This window comes from Euprymna scolopes, chromosome 35, assembly GCF_053919585.1.
Source record: "Euprymna scolopes isolate OS-2025 chromosome 35, ASM5391958v1, whole genome shotgun sequence".
Taxonomy (NCBI): domain Eukaryota; kingdom Metazoa; phylum Mollusca; class Cephalopoda; order Sepiida; family Sepiolidae; genus Euprymna; species Euprymna scolopes.
The window spans coordinates 20440170-20462476 of record NC_136516.1 but is presented as its reverse complement, the minus strand read 5'-3'; the positions used below and the strand labels follow the sequence as shown (position 1 = coordinate 20462476).

General features: G+C 35.6%; 1 protein-coding gene across 4 annotated transcripts in view; it reads right to left on the bottom strand.

The window, feature by feature from the left end:
* The window catches only part of LOC145259726 (protein virilizer homolog), a 239719-nt gene that overhangs the window by 167767 nt on the left and 49645 nt on the right, over positions 1–22307 (bottom strand). For all 4 annotated transcript variants that reach the window (XM_080117416.1, XM_080117417.1, XM_080117418.1 and 1 more), the window contains exons 2-3: positions 12941–12994; positions 1967–2014 (exon numbers count right to left, since the gene is read on the bottom strand). The gene's annotated coding sequence lies outside the window, so the exon portion shown is untranslated. The remainder of the gene's footprint in view (positions 1–1966; positions 2015–12940; positions 12995–22307) is intronic.

Here is a 22307-nt window from a genome sequence, read left to right as displayed (position 1 = left end):
ACATACACTTACCAACATATACATACACATCCATATATATGCATTCATACACATACACACATACATGCACACATACACATACATATACATACGCACATGCATACATACACATACATGCATATACACACATACATGCATACAAACATATATAAATGTATATATGTACACACACAAACATATATACGCATAGACACATATACATACATATACACATAGATATAAATACATATAAACTCACATGTACATATATAAATATACACACACACATACATATATAAATATGATGATTGCAACGTCTTGTCAGACGAGTGCCACTCCCTCAGACATTTAAAATCCATGAGCCCAAATGGCTGAGGGAGTATCTATACAAATATGATGTTATAGAGTCTTAGCTTTGTACGACAGCTAAGTCTCTCTCTCGGTTCAAAATGTTGAGATCCAGCAACAAGCAAGAGCAAGATAGCCAGCAACAAATTAAACTGCAGACCAGCTTAATGCGGGTAATGGTCTTCCGCTTTATGGTTTTTTAAATCAGAGATTTGCTTCTCCTAGAAAGGTTGCCTTCACCACGGCTTACGAGAGCCCTCTCCACCCCAACACACATATACACACACACAAATATACACGGTGCTAGTTGGCCGTTGACCCAGAAAAAGAGTTCATTCGCCCTTTGGAAGGTCTTGTTTTTAATCCTTCAGGGAGACTAGTCGCCCTCCTCACCAAACAAGTCTGGTGGGGGACCCAGTTTAGTCGCCGGTGACCCGACCATGAGGCAGGTAGTACTGGGTTACATGGTACCAGTAGCATATGACATGACCTGACATATAATATACATACACATAAATATACATGCACATATACATACATAGATACATATAATGATGGCAGATTAATTGTTACATGCATCCAGCATTACAGGCGTACACACGTCACAGCTTTTTATCGCCACAGAACATTTTTTTTCTTTTTTTTTTTTAAATAGACAAATGCCTGAGGGAGTATCTATACAAAGATGATGTTACAGAGTTTTAGTTTTGTACGACAGCTAAGTCTCTCTCTCGGTTCAAAATGTTGACATCCAGCAACAAGCAAAAGCAAGATAGCCAGCAACAAGTCAAACTGCAGACCAGCTTCATGCGGGTACTGGTCTCCCGCTTTGTTTTTTTTTTTTAAATAAAAAGTTTGGTTGAGACAGACACTTTTGGAATGGTAACTGACGATGATATAAACAAATTCATACATTTTTTTTCACAAATAAACTCAGCGACGAAACACATACATACATACATACATACATACATACATACATATATATATATATATATATATATATATATATATATATATGTATGTATGTATATATATATGTATATATATATATATATATACATATATATATATACATACATACATATATATATATATATATATATATATATATATATATAGTTTTTGAACGATAATATTGTTAATAAGCGTCTTCAACCTTGAAGATCTTTTTCCTTAGAAAATCGCCCATATTTTGTAATATAAAATAATAAATAAATAAATAATATTTTGTTTAGACGTAAACAAATATTATTTATCTATTTATTATTTTATATTACTCATAAAACAGTAATCTCTCTCTCTCTCTCTCTCTCTCTCTCTCTCTCTCTCTCTCTCTCTCTCTAGAGAGAGAGAGAGAGAGAGAGAGAGAGAGAATGTAAATGACAAAAAGTTATATTCCAAAATTCATAATGTTGACCATCTTATAATTTATTCCTTTAATTCAGTTGACTTATACAATTCTTGACAGTATCTGTTTCATTGGGCAAAATCAATCACTTAATTATTAAATCAATCAGTGAATCTATTATGCCCTTAATTCATCAGAAGAAATAGCAACAATCAATCCGTCAAAAGGAAATGGAGTGTGATTTTACCTGATTAAAATCTAAAAAATTGGAAGAGAGACTGTAAATACCTTTTTATTTTTCCATTACACCGCTGCTTTCAGGACTGCCAGCAACCACTGTAAAAGAGTAATAAAAAATGCAAGAGATCTATATGCCCAGTCTGTTAAATCCAAGATAGCTGATCAGCGGCTTGGTTCCCACCAGTTTTGGCAAATAGCAAATAGGATCCTGAACAGAAGTGTGCGTTCTATCCCAACCATTATCAATGGACCAGAGGTCATTTCGTTAGCGTCAGACAAGGCCAAACTATTTGCAAAGAACTTTGCAGCTAATTCTACCCTATGCGACGAAGGCCATCAACTCCCCATATTTCCTCCTATAACACAGAACAAGCTAGGTAACATACAAATATCCGTGCATGAGGTCGCCAAGCTAATAAAGAACCTAGATTCCAGTAAAGCAACTGGCCCTGATGGCATCCCAATTATAGTGTTAAAAAAGCTTCAACCAGAACTTGCTCCCATACTTACGAAACTATTTAAGTGCTGCCTTAAGGAGAAGTGCTTTCCGACTCCCTGGAAGACCTCATCAGTTTGCCCTGTATTTAAGAATTAAGGTGATAAGTCATCTCCCTCTCAGTACAGACCAATAAGTCTCTTGTGTGTTATCAGTAAGTTGCTGGAATCCATATTAAATAGAGAAATAGTCAACCACCTCAGCAGAAATAACATTCTTAGTGACACACAATATGGTTTCCGCTCTGCAAGATCTACCGCAGATGTGCTGACGGTTATATCCCATAGGATTAGCGAATCTCTTGACAAAGGCTTCCTTTCTAGGGCAATTGCTCTTGACATATTAAAGGCCTTCAACAAGGTATGGCATAAGGGTCTACTTCACAAGATCTCCAGCTACGGTATAACTGGAAATGTTTTCTCAATCATTACATCATTTCTCTCCGATAGGCTCATAAGAGTAGTGGTAGATGGACAAAAATCGGAGGCCTGCAATATAAATGCTGGAGTCCCTCAGGGGTCAATCCTGGGCCCAACTCTCTTCCTGATCTACATCAATGACCTCCCTAAACGCATACTTAAATCATTCGTTGACATCTATGCTGATGACATGACCATCTACGGCAACACATCAAAGGCTGTAAATGACAAAGTTCTCTCTGATTCTCTCTCCTCTGATCTCGAGCGCGTGGTTCAGTGGGGGAAGACGTGGCTGGTTACCTTTAATGCATCCAAAATCAAACTCCTATCCTTACATCATCAACGCTCTGATCCCCATCTGGCATCAATGGTGATGGATGGCTCTCGTCTGGGTGAGGCCCCGTGTTTTGACAAGCTTCTGGGTTTGACCTTTACTCCTGATCTGAAATGGAACACGTACATCAAGTCTATTGCCAAAGTCGCTGGAAAGATGGTGGGATCCTTCTACCGCTCCAGAAGATATCTCACTACTGATGCAATTCTCTATCTATATAAAAGCCAAGTATGTCCAAGGATGGAATACTGTTGCCATATCTGGGCAGGAGCTGCTAAAAACAGCCTATCCTGCCTTGACAGAGTACAAAATAGACTTCGTGGCTTAGTGGGGGATGCCCTTTTCTCTACCCTGCAACCTCTCTCCCACAGAAGAGACGTTGCAAGCCTATCCTTGTTTTATCGTTATTTCCATGGCAGGTGCTCATCTGAACTCCAATCTCTGGTCCCCCCTCGCCAATCTTTCACGAAAAATACCCGTCTAGCTGAATCCACTGTGAAAATTTCCCCCACTCTATATCTGTGCCTAAATCAAAACGCGGATTCCATGAACAAAGCTTCTTTCTTAGAACTGCACGCCTGTGGAACTCTGTTCCGTCTGCCTGCTTCCCACCGGACTACAACTTGGATGTCTTCAAGTCCAATGTTAACAAATTCCTAATGAACCGCCCCCTTAAGTAAACACTTCATCAAATCTCCACACTAACGTAATGTACTTGCAATAACCCTTATCCCTGAGTGGCTTCCGGGCCTTGATAAGTGGTGATCACTGTGTAAAAAAAAAAGAAAAAAAAGTATTGAATTATGACTTTTTGTCATTTATTCTCTACATTGCTCTGTAATTACATTGAGCTTCTTAAATTATAACTGATATATATTATAAGAAAATATATTTCTATAGAAATAATATATATATATATATATATATATATATATATATATATATATATGATATAAAGCTGAATGTGTGTGTGTGTGTGTGTGTGTGTGTGTGTGTGTGTGTGTGTGTGTGTGTGTGTGAGGTCACGAATAGGCTCCTATATGGTTGACTATTTTAAAAACTGATTACATATAATGATAGAAGATGTATCGAGACACAGGAATAGGTATGTTTGATCTGGCAGAACAGCGATTCATTGAAATTGTGAGGTCTGCGTTCGCGCCTGGTCCACAAAGTATGGAAATAAAAAATTTAAAAATTAAAAAAAAAAACGTTTACAAATGTTTTTGATATAGATCTACATAAGAATATTTTTGATAAGTATGTTTTAACTTAAATAGGGATGGTATAATAAAATTGTGGGGTCTGCGTTCATGCCAGGCCTCCATAGAATGGAAATAGGCACAAACTTTAATAAAGACTTTTCATATCTATCTGCGTAAGTATATTTTGATAATTATGTTTCAGTTTGAAGAAATATGGTATAATAAAATTATGGGGTGTTTGTTCGTGTCTGACCCCTGTAGAATGGAAATATGTCACAAAGTTTAACAAGGTTTTTTAATATAGATCCACAGAATATTGTGATAAGTGTTTCAGTGTGAACAGGTATGGCATAATAAATTATAGGGCTTACCTTTTTTATTTTTACTTTCATCATATTTTGCTTTGGTTTTGATACCCCCAAATTCGAAGCTATCTCTTTACAACCCTTCCTTTTCATGACCTATCATATTTTCATAAATCAGATTCCATTTTCTGTAGGCTGTTTTTGAACCCAGTCAACGATGGGTACTTTTGCTAGTACATATATATATATATATATATATATATATATATATATATATATATATATATATATATATATAGTATTCCGAATTTTACTGGGCTTCTTAATTGAAAATTCGATAATCGTTCATATACCAATAAGTTTTAAGTAAAAATGAGATGACTTAAACTTAGCTACAAAATTATCATATTTCATAATTGAGCATTCATATATTGTTTTAACAAAATCAAGACATCAAGGAATAGATTGATAGCAACAAATAGTGTATTTCATCGTTAGTTACAATCGTTTCAAGACTATTTGGACAAATTCAAACATTATGTCGTTTGAAAATTTTTACAAGAACAGCCTTTCGTCAGATGTATTGAATAAAAAACACTTTAAAATGAACAGTATGGAGTCCATTTTCCTTATATGGAAAAGATGGCAAAATATTTTACAAAGATTTATATATATATATATGTTTATGGGAAAAATATCCTTATTCAATTATATTTCACTTTTTATTTATACTAATCTTTTAATTTATTTATTTAATGTATTGTGTGTATGTGTGTTCGCTTTTTCTGTATGTCTACAAAAGGCTTTTTTCAGAGAAGCAGTCGGTCGCCTAACAACTTTTTAAAACTTTTTATATCACATATAAAGCGTAATATCTCAGAGTTAACAACGAAGCTTGCCCGTCTATTTAATTTGCTCGACTTCGGGAAGATAAATATTCAACATCTGTCGCTTGCCGCATGTGGGTTAGTCTTTTTCCTATAACATCTTGGGAAAATAAAAATAAAAAAAAGCGTTCCCGCAGTAAATGAAATACTATTCCGCAGTCAAACTTGACCTCATTAAGTCATTAAAATGTGCACCTGCCAAATCCAAGTAATTAAATAAATTCAAACGTGTTTCTGTTAGCATCTTGCGGTGGCCCAATGGTTAAAACTGTCGCAATCTATTTTTTTTCACACTTTAATTTACAACTTTGCCTCAACGATTCGGGTTCAATCCTCATACTTACCTACCAAAACATTTTTTTCTATTTTTACTCCCCCCCCCCCGAGTTTTGATTTACCCAAAACCACACACGCCTCCAAACACCCGGGCAACGCCGGGTACCCCTCGCTAGTATACAAATAAATGACAAAAGTCTATATAGCAAATTTCAAGATGTTGTCCATATTACGGTTTATTTCTTTCAGCCTGTTAAAATGCACAATTCTTGACAGCATCTATTTCATAGCGCAGAAGCATTCATGCCTTATTACGTCAATGTTTGAATTATTCTGCCCTACGCATCAAAAGAATAAGAAAGAATTCATCACCTTTAAAAGAAAAAAAAGGAAGATGGGCATGCGTACAAAATCAAAAAAAATCCAAAGAGCAGTTGCAATTATGTTTTGTTTTAATTACACCATCTTTGAATCAAGTCTTTAACATGCTGCAGTTGAGTTCTCGTAGGTGCTTTGGTGAGTAGCTATAGCTTGGTGTTAGGTTCAGGTAGATCTGAAATCAACTGGGTTATTCTCCACAATCAAAGCAATTAATAATCAATCACAACTCGAAGATCATTTTCTTAAAACTAAAATAATTATTCATAAGATATTTCCAGATACAACTGCACAAGGAAAGTTAAACTATCTAGGATCTTAACGGTTTCAAGATGCAGGATATTTTAAAAGTTGGATTCCTTCAGATGGTTTCTCAGTCAGGGCGTTTTCATTTTGCTCTTTCAGGGGATCTCCAGCCCTGGGGGTTGGAACCCAAAGTTGAGGTTCACTCTTGCACCGTCAGCAAGCAAGTCCTTCCCATCTGCTAAACCAAAAGGTTTTATGAGATTTATAGAGATGTGTTGTTAAAACTACTACCCAGTCTTATTTCACACACACACACACACACACACACACACACACACACACACACACACACACACACATACACACACACACACACACAATACACAACACTTTCAGCTTGAGGCATATATGGTTATCGCCCCTTATTACCAGCAGTTACATTTTCAGCCCATAGGTGACGATATCAATTTCCTTCTCTCTCTCTCTCTCTCTCTCTCTCTCTCTCTCTCTCTCTCTTTTTTTTTTTTTTTTTTTTTACACAGTGATCACCTTGTTATCAAGGCCCGGAAGCCACTCAGGGATAAGGGTTATTGTAAGTACATTACGTTAGTGTGGAGATTTAATGAAGTGTTTACTTAAGGGGGCGGTTCATTAGGAATTTGTTAACATTGGACTTGAAGACATCCAAGTTGTAGTCCGGAGGGAAGCAGGCAGACGGAACAGAGTTCCACAGGCGTGCAGTTCTAAGAAAGAAGCTTTGTTCATGGAATCCGCGTTTTGATTTAGGCACAGATATAGAGTGGGGGAAATTTTTCACAGTGGATTCAGCTAGACGGGTGTTTTTCGTGAAAGCCTTAATGTAGACACATATTCCATGCCCATGGCGATCTAGGGTGCCAGATTTAGCTGTTAAATTGGAGTATCTATTAATTATGAACTCATCTAGGGAAGTGGTCGGCCCTATTCCAGTTTCACTTAGAAATAATATGTCCGGTTTCGTCTCCCGTAATTGGGTTTCAACCTCTGGAAGGTTGGAACGTAGACCCCTGATATTGGAGAAGGAGACCTGGTAGTAGGGGTCTACATTGGAAGATGGGGTTCTAGGTTTAATCGAGTTTTTATTCTGGAGATATTTCATGTTGAGGTTTTGGGATTTGTGGAATAGGTCGGCATACTTGGATAGAGCAGTGCAGAGAGGGAAAGTAAGAGAGAAAAAGACAGGAAATTTTTTTTTTTTTTTGTAGCACACGAAAAGGTAAAGCCGTAACAATTACCCACTAGTATGGCATCGAGAGGCCCCACCAGAGACTACTGCATGGTCCAGATCCACTCACCAAATGGCAATACAGCAGTCCCAGTACTTTGCGCCTGCTGATAGGACAGCCTCCTTAGTGGTTAATCCAAGGTTCGGGTCCCTGACTATCAGGCGGATAACGTCAGCCCAGACAAAACGTTTACCTCCAGCACCCTTACTAGTGACATGGCCACAAGGACAGACAGAGACAGAAAAATTTCCGACATCTCAGACTACTGGTCACCAAGTACTACCGACCTTTAAGCAGCTTTTTCTTCACCCTTTGTCGGAAAAATCACTCATTGAATGAGGACTGAATGACAAAATAAGAGAAGCGAGAGTTACTGGAGCTGCCGATAACACATCCACTGTATTATCTACTCTCCATTTAAAAAAAAAAGGGGGGGGGGAAGAGGGGGAATGGGTACAAGTGACTTATGTGCACACCAAACCTCGCTGTGTCTGGAAAAACTGGCTCTCACCCACTCAAAATTTCAACATGTGATGGACCTCGGCATAATAATACAGCCCTCAAATAGCCCATGGTTATCTCCACTTCACCTGATTCCCAAGAAATCAGAGAGACATCGGAGACCTGCCTAACCCTAACCCTAACCCTAACCCAACGGCGTTCTCGACGTAACCACTGTTCTCGACAGATATCCGATTCCATATTTACATGATTTTTCTTTTTTGTTATCTTTCTTTTTTTTTTTAAAAAAAGGAGTTACCATTTATCAAGGCCCGGAGGCCACTCGAGAATAAAGGTTAATGAGTGTACAGTAGTCAATGGGACAATATCATAGTAATCATGTTTTGACAAGCTTCTGGGTTTGACCTTTACTCCTGATCTGAAATGGAATACGTACATCAAGTCTGTTGCCCAGGTCGCTGGGAAAATAATGGGATCCTTCTACCGCTCCAGAAGATATCTCACTACTGATGCAATTCTCTATCTGTATAAAAGCCAAGTACATCCAAGGATGGAGGACTGTTGCTACATCTGGGCTGGAGTTACTAAAAACAGCCTATCCTGCCTTGAAATAGTACAAAATAGACTTCGTGACTTAGTGGGGGATGCCCTTTTCTTTTCCCTGCAACCTCTCTCCCACAGAAGAGATGTTGCGAGCATGTCTTTGTTTTATCGCTATTTCCATGGCAAATGCTCGTCCGAGCTCCAATCTCTGGTCCCCCCTCGCCAATCTTTCACGAAAAACACCCGTCTAGCTGAAACCACTGTCAATAATCTTCCCCACTCTTTATCTGTACCTAAATCAAAACGTAGATTCCATGAACAAAGCTTCTTTCTTAGAACTGCACGCTTGTGGAACTCTCTTCCGTTTGCCTGTTTCCCACCTGACTACAACCTGGATGTCTTCAAGTCCAACATAAACAAATTCCTGATGAACTGCCCCCTTAAGTAAGACACTTTATCAAATCTTCATTACTAACGATTAATACGATACTATCCCATTGATTACTGTACACACAATAACCCTTATCCCCGAGCGGCTTCCGGGCCTTAATAAGTGGTGTCCTCCATGTAAAAAAAAAAAATCAAGAGTAGGTTCTTTGATAGGACAGAGGCGTGTTAGCAATGAATGTTTCTGTTTAGAGCACAATTGAACGATGATATTTAACTTTTGCATTTTTAAACTTTAATATAAAATAATTTTATAAAATCAACCGTAGGTCTCTACAGTGAAATGTAGACTACAATGTATTGTGGACTAAGTTAATACGGGAAAGCATGTGAAGCTTACTCCCAGTGCATCGTAGTGGGTCCTGACTAGCGCATGTAATCTGTCGATTTGATTGAAAACTTTGCAATTTCACCGGTTTAGATAAAAATAAAAGTATTGGAAACATTCATTGATCTTAATTCAATTCCGGGCAACGTCGAGTCTCCCTGCTAGCCCATAGATATTATTGTTTTTTCTTCTTTTCCCTTTGCGAAACTCAATCATGTTCTGTAAAGTCAAAAACAGAAACAATAGTTTTCCCCTATGAAACAGAACCTGAAAAGGGTTGATATGACGTAAAAAAAACCATAGAAAACAAATATAAAAACACACAAACTGTGAATAAATATTTGAAGATATTAAGGACTTAAATACAACCAGCCTGGGTGCCTGGCGTTGCCCGGGTGTTTAGAGGTGTGTGTTGAGAAAAAAAAAAGTGGTAGCAGGCAAGCAAGCTCGAACCCGCACCACAATGGATGAAAAGAACATTAAAAAAAAACATGACGTCTTTGTTGTTGCGCCCATCGCCAAAACGTAGGTTTAAATTAAAGCTAGTCAATCGAAAAGAGGGGGATGACTTTCGAAAATATCGGCGAAAAAAACCGACCCCTTCCTGTAGAAAAGTGCCCAGTTGAGGGTGAAAGAATTAATATTTTTTAGCCAATTTTTCGATATTTGTCATCTGAAGGGTCGATCTTCAAAACGATACCAATCTTGTGAAATTTCGTTGCCACTGACGAAAATTTTAGGCAGACATACATACACACATACATACATGCATACATACATTTAAACAGACAAGTGAAATTTATATTATAGATGACCAGATTCAGCATTAAATAAGCTGAAAGGGTTGATATGCCATAAAACAACCAAACCAAACACCAGGAATAAATATTTGAAGATATAAAGGACTTAAAGCGCAACACCTTTTTAATAAAATGACCGGATTTGGCATTAAATAACCCAAAAGGGTTGATATGCCGTAAAACAAAGTAAAAAAACAAACACCATGAACAAATATTTGAAGATATAAAGAACTTGAAACATAAAAATGTTTTCCAAAACGATCAGATTCAGCATTAAATAAGTCGAAAGGGTTGATATGCCGTAGAACAAAAACAACTAAACCAAGCCTTTCTTTTATATTCATTGTTTTTAATCCTCTCATACTGTTGTTCATCATTCAATTCACAATCTCATTGACACTTATCCTTGAATGATTTTTGATCTTGATGACTCATTAGTATTTAAAAAAAAAAAAAAAAAAACTTTAATTTATTCAGATTTAGTATAATAACGGATTTGTTCCATTAATTTTGGACATTTTTTAATGAATTTTCTTTCAAATGTTATCAAATGGAATCTTTGCCATCCTGTTAAGATCAACAAATTAAAGGACGCCGCCCTTTGAAAACATGATTGCCATCACTCAACCAGCCGTTCCCGTTTCGCTGCAAGCCATTAAGTGGTAGATTCTAATCACACGATTAACCATTTCACTTCCTCTTATCATTTAACGTCATCATCAAAATCTGTTGCTATCATTCATCATCAAAATGGCCTTAAACTGTTTACTTAGATGAATGGGTGATCTTCTTTTTATCTTGAAAGACAATGTATATCCCCGCGAGAGTTCGTATTGAAGCAAAGGTTACACAATCTCCAAATACGTTGGTCCTGGATATGACCTTAAACTATATCCAGTGGTGAGGCCCCAGCTTGTGGGCTTTGGGGAGTATGGAGCCACCCTTTAATTGCCATTTCTCCCAGGTCCACTCTAACCTGCAGTAGTAGTACCTGTTAGGGTCCCAACTATGAGTTAAATAGAAACAGACTTGAAAACAACAAATATATTCTATTTAAAATAGATATGCCGTAAAACAAAAACAACCAAACCAATCCAAATACGTGTGAAGCAAAGGTTGCACAATCTCCAAATATGTGAAAAAAACTTTTGCTGCGTTATTTTTGTCCTGTGACAATCATCATGAGGTGCATCTTCTGCTTGCTGCAGATTGCGAACCCACGTGACTTATTTTTTGCCATTCCTTCTGATCCAGGGTAAGTTGGTTGATGGACGCCCAACTGTTGAGAGATGTCCAAACTAAAACATTTTCTCTTCATCTTCTTTGCTTTCATCTGTTTCTTTTGCTTTCTAACATACCCTCAAAGCATAACTTTGCCAGTAGTTGATCGTTTGACATGGCCAAAAAGTTTAAGGATTTTACTTTTGATTTTATCAAATAGAAGGGGTAGGAAAGTAGTTTGACGGAGGGTGGATAATTTGTTTGTTTTTTTCCGATCAGGCGATATCCTGTAATGAAATGCATTACGTGATTTTGAAACATCTCAATCCGATTGGTTAGTTGTTTAGGCCATGTGATACAATCAAGACCATATAAAACTACTGGGAGGACATAAATTAAATAAACTTTTACTTTAACAATAAAAAAAGTGTATGGCACAATCAAGTTGACACATCGGTTCTCACCAGATCCTCAAAGTTAAGCAACGTTGAGCCTGGCCAGTACCAGATGGGTGACCATTTGGGAAGGCTATGCGCTGTATGTACCTTCTGGGAAGGTTGGGTGTGGGGCCAGCACCCTCATCCCATAAAAAGAACTCAGTCGCTACAAAAGCATCTACAAAAGTTGTAGATGGCCTATGCCCCCGCCCCTAGGGGCTCAAGGACTATGGATGGATGGATGGATTAACAATAAAAAACGAAAAAATTTACCAGTGGATGGAATGGATGAATTGCTTTGTATGTCTAGCATGACCATCTGCCGGAGGAAAACAAAATGGCTTCTCTTCACAATTGTAGACTTTTATATTTGGAATTGATTTGCATATGCAAAGAACTAATTTGCATATGTGTAGATCAACTGATTTAAATGAAAGAATGGAGAGTCGATTTTCTGAGTGTATAGGTATAAGAGTTATCTACTCATGTGTTGAAATAGTACCTGGGAGTAATCTGCCCCTGATACAGGAAGTACTGGAGTGTTTTTACCCTTGTTACAGGAAATACTGGTGAGTTATTTGCCCCATAAGACTATATAAGAAGAAATGAGAGCAGCCATTTGTTTTTTGAGTGGAACTCAGCAATGACCCGTAGAACAACCTCATCCATACTTCACAAAGAAAATAGAGAGAATGACGAAGAGAAAATGGATTAAATAAAGGGTTCCGTTCCAAATTCTGTGCGGATTACTGAGCTCGACAGAAAAATTCCTGAGTTCGACAAAATACACCTAAAGAAGGTCGGAGGTTACATCGACCAAAACATTGTACAACTAACACTCAAGATGAGAGTAGTAGTCCAAAGAACCTAAACAATGCGCATGAAAAGTTTTCGTTATTTTTACCCTGTGAACAATAAAAACGAAAAACTTAATTTGATAACAGTGTGGAAAGTCACGGCAGTAAGTACTCACGATTGGTATGTGCCCACTGTAGGGAACCACAAACACACGAATGTGGAACCTGTCCTATAAAAAAAAAAATAAGACAATAATAAAAATATGAATGCAAATCTAAGCACTGTTGGAGTTCGAGGTGGCAGCATAACAAGACTGGTCTAGGCAAAAGCATAGCGTTAATGTATTAGTGTACAGAGATTGCGGTCATGCTGGCAGCAGCTGTATGCAAATGCTACACCGCATGCGAAGTGACGTCACAGCAAGGAAAAAGAAAAAAGATATAAAAAGAAGAACATGTCCACAAACCCAGGATCACGTCTTATTTGTGAAAGTACCTGGAAATAAATTGAGTCAAGTTATTACTTGTCTTCTGTTCTTTGTGACATACTCTGCTACAACGTGTTGGGTTCCAAGTGCCTACATGTGTGTAAAAATGTACGATGTTACATTAGTTTTACTGTTATTACCTAGTAACCAAATTTTGCTTTTTTTCTTTTGTGGTGGTTGAGAATAGCATCGGTCACAGACATATTTGTGTGTATGGGGAGTGGTTAACTAATATGGGTAAAAAAAAAAAATTTTTTTCTCTAATTTTTTTGTTTCTAGGAATACTGCAGAATAGCATGCAAGTGTTTGTTTTGTTTTCAAGTCCAATGTAAACAAATTCTTACGGAGCCGTCCTCCTAAATTATCAAATTCTGCCTAAATTCAACCAATCACCACAGTGTTATATCACTGTCCACCTGAAAAATTCATTAACAGTTATCCTCGAGTGGCCTTTTCGTTTTGCTAATTGGTTACACTTAGTAAACACTATCATATGTTTTTATGATATGCATACATATGTAAATAAGATGCAACACTGGTACTAAATAGCATTAAATCGTTCTAGACGCGTACATATACTAGCGATTGGACAATACCAATATCTTTCCCGATTCCGATATTATTACCAATTCTGTACTACAGTTTCTGAATCTGATACAATTACCGATTCCGATTCTGATTATTTATAAACCTCTTAGTATTTAACTACAGAGTTGTTATTTTTTTTCCGCTTACCAGACAAACACATATATACGGCACAATCATGTTGACACACCGGTTCTCACCAGATCACCGAAGTTAAGCAACGTTGAGCCTGGCCAGTACCAGATTGGTGACCATTTGGGAAGGCTAGGCGCTTTATGTACCTTCTGGGAAGGTTGGACGTGAGGCCAGCACCCTCACCCTGCAAAAAGAACTCCTCGCTACAAAAGCATCTAAAAAAAGTTGTAGATGGCGTATGCCCCTCCAAGGGAGTCAAGGGCTATGGATGGGAGACAAACACATGTTAAATGTGAAGATATTTTCTCAAACGTAAAAATACACTTGTGGTTGATTATCTATCGATTTTAGTTTTCAAATCAATAAATATCATTTTATTATTACTAACAGCATTGGACGCTTTTGATTTAAACAAAAATAAAAAAACGGACAATTAAAAGAATCGTTTTTGGCATCGGGAAATAAGCACAATGTTTTTTGAAATCCCGACACCGATTCCAATACTCCAAATGTTCTGGTTTATCCGATTCCTGATTGCGATTCCGATTAATCATCCCAACACTAACAGATAAGTTTTAAAAAAAATGTAGCATGCAGCTGCAGCCGAGATTGAACTCACAACACAAGTTTGTAGTGTAATTCAAATTTTGTTCATAGCTGAATACTTGATGCTTCGCTAGGGCTATCAAGGGTATTTTTTATAGTGATACCATCATTAGATGGGTTGCTCACCACAGCTTAAGAGAGGCCCATCTACCCTCGAGAGAAGGGTAGATTGCGCCAATTTCCCAACCAGTACAGACAGCACCTCACCTTCCCAAATTGTCACCCATCTGGTATTGGCCAGGCTCGACGTTGCTTAACTTCGGTGATCTGGCGAGAACTGGTGTGTCAATGTTATTGTGCCGTAACAGATGAATTAGGCAATATTAGAGGGTAGTCATATCAAGATAATATGAGAAAAAAACTGCATCATAAATACGACAATAGTTCACAAAGTAAATCTTTTGAAAACTCAGATAGTAGAAGAATTATGAAGACAGGAATGGTACCATTAAAAGGAGCGACATTTTGTACCCCAGAATTTATTTTTATTTTTTTTATTTATTTTTGTTTTTATTCAATTTTCACCCCAAACAAGACACAGCGCCACTTTGAAGTAGGGGGCTACTATCGGGGACATAATTTGCGGGGGGCATTATGAAGAGAGATGAGTAGAAAGATGTTTGTTCACATTACACTTGAACTTCTGCATGTGTACAGTTGAGAAAGCAGAGTCCCGGAAGGGAGTTCCAAAGACTTGCAGTTCTAGGGAAGAAGCTATTGGAGTAAAAGGCTTTCTTACACCTAGGGATCTCTACTGTAAAGGGGTGGGACTTAGTTGCTTGTCGGGAGTAGTCATGTTGAGGAGACACAAGTGCTTGCTGTTCGTTAGAGCACCCACCATTAAAGTACTTGTAGAACAGGCAGAGGGATGCAACATCTCGTCGATGGGACAGAGGCTGAAGCCTAGATGACAGTTCAGGAGCTATCAGGTTGGCGACTCTCTTTTGAACCCTGTCCAGGAGTGAGAGACAAGCAGCAGATGCACCAGCCCAAATGTGACAACAGTACTCCATACATGGGTGAATGGTGGCCTTATAGAGGTACAGGATACTTTCAGGCATAAGTAATTTTCTAGCACGGTAGAGAAAGCCCACCTTTTTTTGAAGCAGCATTGGCAATGCTCTCAATATATCTATTCCAGTTCATGTTCCCTGTAAACGTTAGGCCGAGGAGTTTAAAGAATATTTTTATCCATACTCTTTGTCATTCCCAACGCACTTTTTTGGGGGATGATACCATTATTTTTCCTGATTGCGATATAGTAACCAATTCCATACTAAATTCCCAAATCCGATACAATTACTGATTCCGATTCTGACTTTTTTTTATAAACCTCTTAGTATTGTTGGTTTTATTTCGATTACCATACAAACACATGTTAAATGTACGGATATTTTCTCAAACGTAAAAATACACTTGTGGGTGATTATCTATAGATTCTAGTTTTACTGTTTTTTTTTTTTTTTTTTTTGTTTTAAATATTTATTATTTTATCATTACCACCAGCATTGGAAGCTTTTTAATATATAAATATTTATTATTTTATCATTACCACCAGCATTGGAAGCTTTTGATTTAAACAAAATCAAACAAAAGGACAATTAAAAGAATCGTTTGTGGCATCGGGAAATAGGCACGATTTTTTTTTCGATACCGATTCCGATACCCAAAAAGATGCCGATTTTTCTGGTTTTCGATTTGGATTCTGATTGATGGTCCCAACACACACACACACACACACACACACACACACACACACACACACACACACACACACATACACACACACACACACAAACACACACGCATATATCTTATAAATGTTTATTGCTGAAATATTGTTACTTCCAATGTATACCGTTTTCATTTAATGGGCTGAGACTGTTATGATAAAAACTGAATTATCGTTAATTTTGAGTTAAGCTCAATGTATCTATTTTACAGGTGCAGAGCATATATAGTACAAAACTTTGTTGAAATTCAAAGACTTACATTTTTTTTTATATAACTCTTGTTTATTTCATCTTGGATCTCTTCATTACTGCTGTTTCGTTAATGGGATGACAATTTTATGTTTTATGTTTTATGTTGGTGAGAAAGAAAATTTTTATGGAAACATAAAATCATAGAATTCTCATCCCATTAACAAAACGGCTGTAATGACATGATGAAATAAACAAGAGTTATATAAAAGAGAAAAATGTAAGTCTTTAAATTTCAACAAAATTTTGTACTATATATATATATATATATATATATATATATATATATATATATATATATATACATATACATACATATATACATATATATACACACACACGCATATGTGTGTGTGCGTGTGTGTGTGTGTGTGTGAATATATATATATATATATATATATATATATATATATATTCACACACACACATATATATATATATATTTATTTATTTATTTATTTGCTGGACTTATTTTTTTTTTAATTTATTTTTATTCAGATACGCATTTACCATAAAAGAACGAATTACTATTACTAAAAAATACTTCTTACTAAAATAAAATTGTTAATTCTTTTATTTTTTCCATGTGTACCAGCTAATTATGTTATTTTTTTCATGCGTACCTATTTTGCCCTGTTAAAATGCTTCGTTATATAAGATAAGGAAACATTTGCCTTGTCTTTAAGTTTGCTGGACGTGGACGATTTTTTTGCGGTGATTTGGCCAGGGTATTCCGGTTGTTACATTTACTGGTTTTGATTTAAACAAAATCAAATAGAAAGGCAATTAAAAGAATCGCTTTTGGCATTGAGAAATAGGCATGATTTTTTTTTTTCCATCACGATACCGATTTGGCTTTGATACGTGGTTACTCATTTAATGCATCAAATAAGTTCATTAGGTATCCTCACGGCATTGTGTAAAATGTCAGCATTGTACACATTAACAGCAACGTCATCATTTCGTGTGTTTGTATCAATTTCTATGGATGGCTATTCGCGTTATAATGGTTAATGGAACTTTTTATTTTTTTGCTATAGATAAAAAACAATATAAGATTTACCTTTTGTAAAACAAATAGATTTTTATTAACAAACTACGCAGACGAGAGTTAATAAAATAAAATTAATTTTAACGTCTTCTGTTGACACTGTGAGAAATTCCATATACAACCGCCATCTTTCTTGTTTAGACCGGCCATACAGTTCTAGTAGCCGGTCCATGATTGGTTAATTTTGAACGAGTCAAGTAAATTGCTTGGCACTCTTTTTGTATCGCACTTTTATTTTTCGGTTTAACAGAAACTCGGCATCGGGATAGACTCAACACAGCAGCTCTCTCTCGAGGGAGCCAAGACGATTTCTTCATGAACAACAAACTGTTGGTGAACGAAGACACATCTCTACAAGCAGAGACAACTTATATTGCTGTATTTATCCTAATTGAGGATGATATTCAAGAACTGTTCTGCATGTTTATTTTCCAAATATTGGATTTTATCTCATTTCAGCTTGAGTCCTAAGGGGCTCATATTATGCCTAATTATAGGAGCCATCATTCCTGCCGGGTTTACATGAACATTCATGGATCCTTACGAGGAACAACGAACTAACATTCTGACAATAGGAATTTGAACTAAAGGCTCCATGCGTATGGAGGCAAATCGGGCCACCGTTTTGCAAAGGACTATACCAGAACCAAAGAACTTTCATTGCTGTTTTTTGTGAATAAATTTTGAGTTTGAAAGGTATGGATTTTGTATTTGTGGAATTCATTTGCTTCTGCAGGGCGGAAATTGAGATGTGTGAAAAAAAATTTTTCACAACACTTATGTATCTAAAGATAATGTTGCTTTACAGGCCTCCATATTTTAAAAAAGAAAGATGAATCTAAAGATAATGTTGCTTTACAGGCCTCCATATTTTAAAAAAGAAAGATGTATCTAAAGATAATGTTGCTTTACAGGCCTCCATATTTTAAAAAAGAAAGATGAATCTAAAGATAATGTTGCTTTACAGGCCTCCATATTTTAAAAAAGAAAGATGAATCTAAAGATAATGTTGCTTTACAGGCCTCCATATTTTAAAAAAGAAAGATGAATCTAAAGATAATGTTGCTTTACAGGCCTCCATATTTTAAAAAAGAAAGATGTATCTAAAGATAATGTTGCTTTACAGGCCTCCATATTTTAAAAAAGAAAGATGAATCTAAAGATAATGTTGCTTTACAGGCCTCCATATTTTAAAAAAGAAAGATGAATCTAAAGATAATGTTGCTTTACAGGCCTCCATATTTAAAAAAAAAAAAAAAAAAAGCGCAAAAAATAAATATCACCATATGTTTAATAATAAAATCCAAACAAATTTTTTAGGCCAATTTTGAATTTGCAATTTTTATTATCTCAAGAGTCATATATTCTATTAGATAAATATATTTTTTATTATTGGAAACCTGTTATTGCGCAAGCCTTTTCTCGTCTCACAGAAAAACACGCGTTCACATCTCAAGCTATATTACTTGTCATATACATACGCGCACACAAACATACGCGCGCACGTCCACACACGTACATATATTCACGTTCGCGTATATACACTCACATTCACGTGTATACACACACACGCTAACGTACACACATGTACTCACATACGCACACATGTACGCACACATGGGCAACGTCACTTCCCCTTTCAAAGGAAATCCACACATGCGCAAAAGACCACCGGAAACAACTATAAAAGCAAGAGCAATAAGCAGCTTCTTTCTTTTCAGGCCAGCTTCCAACAGCGTGCCCTTTCGGTGTGCGCACCTGCGCGCACCTCACTACTATGCGTGGGACAAGAGTTAACAGGCAGTACGTACACCTTATATGCTTTCTTTCTCCATGAACTGGATTGACATTCTCACTCTTTCTCTCTCTACATATATACAACTTGTGCCAGAGAACACGTCCGCGTAGCTGACAGCTAACATGGCGCACAGCTTTACTGATGTTAACCCTCTATCCTTTTCTTTGTCTACACGCTGGACTGTCATTCCCATTTCCACTACCTTGCTCACTCCTTTTTCCACGCGCGAACATGAACACGTGTTACACCTAAAACATTCATTTTTTCTTTCAATAGTAAATAAACGACACGTTTATTTCATCCAGCAGTCTTTGTTTCCTTCTTTCCATTCGTTTGATTATTTTCTTTTGTAACGGGATTAGGATTTATAAATCCTAGTCCTCTACATTATAAAAAGATCCCTGTTTAAACTTCATACTGCGTGATATTGGGATTTAATATCATTTAAAGCTTTTTAAAAATATTTATTTTTTAGAATTCTGTTTTTTTTTTGTTGTTGTTGTAATTCAAATAATTATATTATCGAGAAAAATATCAAGAAAAGGTGGGTTTTTTAACATAATAATATTGATATTATGTCCAATTTTATTTACAACTTTAAAGTAAATGAAATAAATAACGGGATTATATATATATATATATATATATATATATATATATATATATATATATATTTATTTATTTCATCTTTTCAGCTTTAAAAAAGGTTGAAATTTTTATCGACCTACATTTATTTTGTTTAATTTTTATAACATGAAATATGGGGGGGGGCGTAGAATATCTAAAAGAATATTTCCTCTAATATATTTAACGAAACCTGCTTTTATTATATAAGTCTATTTAATAGTGAATAAATATACAAAATTTTCAGGAAGATATGACTATTATTTGATTTTTGATAGATTTTTTTTAAAAACATGGGGGTAATCGTGAAGAAAGAGAGAGCCTGTTTCCTCCGTTCGACTATAGGTGGCGTTACTGTCTGTCCACCCAGTTACGGAAGTACAAAATGTATATAATGCCACCCTTGAAATAAAAATAAATGTTTTTGTTATATTTTAATTTTAAACATGTTTCTTTTTTTTTTTTTGTGCAAACAAATTTAAGTTTTATTTTTTTGCAAACATATTTAAGTTTTATTTTTCCAAACATTTACGTTTTGATGCTTGTTTATTTTTAAACATTTACGTTTTTTTTTTTTTGCAAGCATAAACTAAATGTTTTTGCTATATTTTTCTTTTAAACATATTTATGGGTACAACCGTTTTTCCGCGAGTATTTTTTACGCTCTTATGATAATAAAAAAAATCGGTAAATTTATACAAATACCGTGACAGCGAATTAGTAGAAAAAAATGTACCCTAACCCTAACCCTACCCCAGTTTTCAGATTCGTGTTCAGCACACCGAAACGTAACAGAATACTACGTAAAAGATTTTACTAATTCGCTGTCACGGTGTTTGTATAATAATACCAAAAAATCAACGTTTTTTCTTTTATCTTTTTTATGGACCCCCCCCCCTTTTTTCTTAATTTTTCTGCACTTATTTTACCTTTTCTGCAAGTATTTATATATATATATATATATATATATATATATATATATATATATATATATATATATATATATATATATATATATATATATATATATATTATTTGAAAAAGGATATTGTAAAACTTGAATCTTACTTGAAACTACTATTAAAAAATAGCGCGGTACCAATAAGTGCATAAGCAAACTTTTCAAAAAGAAAAATATTTCAAAAATATTTAGTTTATGCTTGCAAAAAAAAAACCCCCCAAAAAAAAACCGTAAATGTTTTAAAATAAACAAGCAACAACACGTAAATGTTTGGAAAAATAAAACTTAAATATGCTTGCAAAAACAAAAAAAAAAAAACGTAAATATGTTTGAAAAAACAAAAAACAAAACTTAAATATGTTTGCCCCCCCCCCCCCAAAAAAAACATGTTTAAAATTAAAATATAACAAAAACATTTATTTTTATTTGAAGAGTGGCATTATATACATTTTGTGCTTCCGTAACTGGGTGGACAGACAGTAACGCCACCTATAGTCAAACGGAGGAAACAGGCTCTCTCTTTCTTCACGATTACCAACATGGGTATGTCTACGGCTTCAAAACCGTCACTACATAGGAATGTTGTTTTAAAGCGCGGATAATGTAAACACGATTTTTGTCTCGCATTTTCATTATTTTTGTATGCAGTAAAAAATCTTTTTTTTTTAATATTGGCAGTTTATTTGAAGCTTCTTTTAAATGGTATAAAAGTTAGGATGATAATATTACATTACAGTTACACCGTGTTACATATGGGGGAGGGGTTAAAGCTGTGGCGCGCGTTGGAGGTACCTAAAGGTCATTATTGTACTTTTATTTTTTTGTATTTTTTAAACTGACCTATACTGGTATTCGCCTACGTTTCAAGGACTTTTGGTTTCTAAAAAATGTCGGATTATTTTTTGTGTAAGAATTTTTATTACTACCGCTTTATTTCAAAGACATAAATTGTTTTTTGTTTTTCGTTTTTGTTTTGACATTTATTTGCTGGGCATAATTCCAACCATTTTTTTTTTTTTTTTCCATAATTGTGGGAATCATATACAAGGATCGTTTAACAAAGCGTTTTTACGCCGATTGATCAAGTGTGCCGTGAGAGGATTACAAACATTTCCGAAAGTTATTAAATTATTTTTCATCAAGCTTTGATATTAAAAACTAAAATCAACTGCGGCTAAAATTCTTGTGTAGTACATTTAAGCGTGCGTCTGTCCAAAAATTGGACACTACAAAGAAGATTCCTTTTCACACCAACTTCAGATATCAGGTTTGGTCACGTGTGTAATATTATGACATACGAAGGTCGTGGTTTG